The sequence below is a fragment of the Psammomys obesus genome, unplaced genomic scaffold (genome assembly GCF_907164565.1).
Source record: "Psammomys obesus unplaced genomic scaffold, mPsaObe1.curated_primary_1811, whole genome shotgun sequence".
Taxonomy (NCBI): domain Eukaryota; kingdom Metazoa; phylum Chordata; class Mammalia; order Rodentia; family Muridae; genus Psammomys; species Psammomys obesus.
Genome location: NW_026594377.1, coordinates 1,855,283 through 1,859,253, shown reverse-complemented (window position 1 = coordinate 1,859,253; position 3,971 = coordinate 1,855,283). Strand labels below are relative to the sequence as shown.

Here is a 3,971-nt window from a genome sequence, read left to right as displayed (position 1 = left end):
GTTTTTGTGTGTAGCCCTGGCTGGCCTGGAACTTGCTCTGTAGACCACACCGCCTCAAACTCATAGATATCTGCCTGCCTCTGCCTCCTGTGTGCTGAGATTAAAGGCGTGCATTGCTACAGCCTGGCTGGGGGCTGAATGTTGTCACAGAGATACAGAAGAAAGAAGAATTTTCGTAACAAATAGTAGGTTTAACCAGAACAGGAACAAACTATGAGAACAGTCTATACTGAGGAGCATTCTGAAAACTAATGGCAGCAACAGAACTAAATTTATTGTTCACATATGAGTAAACATAAGAGATTTTGAATCTAGACAAATTTGGACCATGTATTTTGATGTTCTTTATCCTAATCTTCTTTCTCTGTTGACTTAGAATTAAATTAAATATTGAGATAACAAATAAATCTAAAAATTAATGGCTAGTTTTATCCTTTAGATGTTGAGTTATAGAAAATATTTCTTTTAAGATTATTTGCTAATAATCTTAATAATTAGAATAATTTTATTCTCCTGAGTATAACATTAGCATATATTATTATCTGCTCATTATATATAATACAGAAATGACCTATAATTGCCATATAACTTATTTTTTATTTTAAAAAAATTCATTTTATTCTGGGTAACTCAAACTAACATTACACAGCTAGTTTAAGGAAGCCCGTTAAACACCTGTGCAATCCCAAACTCTATACATCTCGGAGCTCTACTGTTAGAACGGACACTCTAAAGCTCTGTAACTTTGCTTAGGGTTTAACAGTTTTATTCTCAAATGCATTTTTATTTACTTGTCCTTGGCCAAAAAAGAAAAAATTATTATAGAGTTAAAACTATAAAAATTAGCTTATATCCTCTTTCATGAAGATAAACACAAAATGCAAGTAAATGTTTAACAAAATACATGTAAGTATGCACACATAAAAGAAGTAGATAAGAATGATATTCTTTACTGTACTGCGATGTAGAAGCCCTGCCTGCCTGCTGCTCTATAGAGCTTGTCTTCCTCTTAACATACTCTGATTCATATCCTCAAGGGACACATGGACACTGTAAAGGCAAATTTTTTCATATGTTTTATTCACTGCTTTATTCTTAAAGCTTATACCAGTTTTAACTTTTAGTAATCACTTAACTACCAAATGCTAAATTAATCAGGAGTAAATGAGCATAGTAGGGCATTTAAATTCATTAAATTCTAAATGTTTGTGAACAATCTTTTAGTCATAAAGCATGGTGGCTCCATGGGCTTGAAAAAGGTCTAGTTTTGACCAAGAATTCTGCAGTTCTAGCTAACTCATATCATGCCATCTTTTCAGTTAGTCTTGAGAATGGTTCTGGTGAGAGCGTATCAGAACAATGATTATAAACACAGATCACATAGATTCACCGGGGCCCCACTTCTTCACCTTTAAAGGGGGGAGACAACGCTACACTTCCTGGGGTTGGCATGATTAATACATGTAAAGCAAAGAGATTATCTGTGCTAACACTGATTCTGTGAGCCATTTCTGCTGGTTACAATGTATTACAGGGCTTGAGAAGACTCTGTCCATCTGTCTACCAGTATCCGTATGACCCCCTCTACACTGCAAGCTCCTGTCACTCTGGGCTCCCCCCAGATCATTATGCTCTCTCACACCCAGGCCGTCACACGGCCAGCTACTCCTACTGCTCATAACAGCTTTGCCTTAATATGTTGCAAAACTCTGGTTGTTGCTCATCCTGCACATCCCATCCTCTATAGCTTGCTCTTGGGAAAACTGCTCCAGCCCTGCCCCTCATGTGATACACAAGTCTTCCTGTGTGCCTCCATAGAGCTCTCATGGCTGTTGAACACAGGATCAGCATTCCCTAAGTGAATGAATTGCTTTGCTTTTGGCAAGAACTGGAAGCTTCCTAAATATTCTCCTCTGGAACCAAAGCACTATGGCAAAGCTTAGAAAGTAACGGAGACTGAGAATTGCTACTCGTCCTGAGTCCTCTTTCCTACCCCTCTCATCCACTGCTGTATTTTGTGTACTGTCCTCTTTATTTTCATCACCCACTAATCCAAGAGAGAGGGAGCCGCTAAATGACTTGTGGACCAGTTCCCAGACACAGGCCTTGTTCTCTGGCTTAGAGAAAGATCCCACTGAAGAGGTTTTTTGTTCGGTTGGTTTTGATTTTAATTTTGTAAATTCTATTAGAATACTGAGTTTATCTTACGCACATATTTTTGTCTCCCTACCATTTCCACATCTGACCACTGCTATTACTATGTCCTAGCATAACATTCCATACGTACTTAAAAACAAACAAGGGGTGGAGTTCCAGCCTTGAAACTAAACAGGCTTTTTGACAATAAATTCTTGGCAATTGCACCTGGCCAGCGTTTATCAAACACAGTGAAGAGAGTTCTCACTTTGGACAGCCAGATAGATATCAACTGTCACAGAAATGAAGTAAAATTGAATATTTCAAACTGTTTAAACCATTTTCTTCTTGTTGTGGTTGTTTCTTTGTTGTTGTTGTTTTGAGACGGGTTTTTTTTGTTTTTTGTTTTTTGTTTTTTTTTTTTTGGTATAGCCTTGGCTGTCCTGGACTCACTTTGTAGACCAGGCTGGCCCCAAGCTCACAGATATCTGCCTGCCTCTGCCTCCCGAGTGCTGGGACTACAGGCGTGTGCCACCTTGTCTGGCTTAAACCGTTTTCTTAAAGAGACTTCTCACACTGCCAGAGATCTTTTTTAAAATTAATTTATTTTTTATTAGTTACAATTTATTCATTTTGTCTCCCAGCTGTAGCCCCCTTCCTTGTCCCCTCCCAATTCCACCTTCCCTCCCTCATCCCCTCTCATGCTCCTCCCCCAGTCCACTGATAGGGGAGGTCCTCCTCCCCTTCCATCTGACCCTAGCCTATCAGGTCTCATCAGGACTCTGCCAGGGATCTTGAAGATTTTGAATAGCTTCCTGGTCAGTCATCCAGAAGCAATTCTTCATATAATTAATGAACTTTGTTTCCACTTTGGGAAGAGAGCCACTTTTTTCTATACGTGCTTGCATTTTTGTCTTATTGTCTTCTACAAAATTAGGTCCTTTTGGTGTTTTAGGAGGTTTTTTTGTTTTGTTTTGTTTTTTCCTGTTTTTTGAAGGACTCTTGGCCCTTTGATTTTGGTGTTGATGGTTTTAAGTCTTTTCCATTCTTGTTTGATTTGTGTGCATTTTTGGCTGGGGTATCTCAAAGAGATTTCTTCACTGGAACTTTTTCTTCAGTTTCCTCCTCCTCCTCATCATCATCAAGTTTTAGTTTTTTTTCTGTGGAACCATATTACCACTTCCAGGGACAGATAATGTCCAAACATGCTTAAGAGTTTTGCATTCTTCTCATCTTCATATTCTGACTGCATCTTCCTCTTCAGGTTCTAGGAGCTATCCACTAATGTGCACAGGCCTGAGCCACACTTTAACCTTAAGACCAAAGGTGGTGTCATTTCAATTCCCCTGAGGGAAACTGTTGGTTGTGTAGACATTTTCAACATTTCCAGTGTTACTTTAATTGGACTGTCGTCACAGTTCATTGCTTTTCCCTCTATGTTGTGTAATTCATCTTTTGCTCCTGCCCCTAAACTGACCATTCTTAATGATACCTGGTGCTCATTTTCATCATTATCAACTTTAAACTGACAATCTTTGTCAGCCTTGAGTTCACAATTGAAAAGGTAGTTCTGAGGCCTAAGAGGGCTCATGTCCATGAACATCGAGTCTTCCATGAAGTGGAGGCATGCACTTTGGTGTGAGAGAAGTCAGACAGAGAAAACTACCTACTGTTCCTCAGAACAGACACACAGGATGGAATCATGCCAAAAACAAGAGATTTTATGGATTGTTTTATGTGTATATAATTATTAAAAAGTCTCTTTGACTAGGACACCTTTCCTCCTTCACTCATAAAAGAAATACAAGCTCCAGGATTGGGATCTGTTAGAAAAC

The 3,971-nt window shown here is 38.9% G+C and overlaps 1 pseudogene; it reads right to left on the bottom strand.

The window, feature by feature from the left end:
- Positions 1-2,424: 2,424 nt before the first annotated feature.
- Positions 2,425-3,751, bottom strand: LOC129685356 (nucleophosmin-like; annotated as a pseudogene).
- Positions 3,752-3,971: the final 220 nt, after the last annotated feature.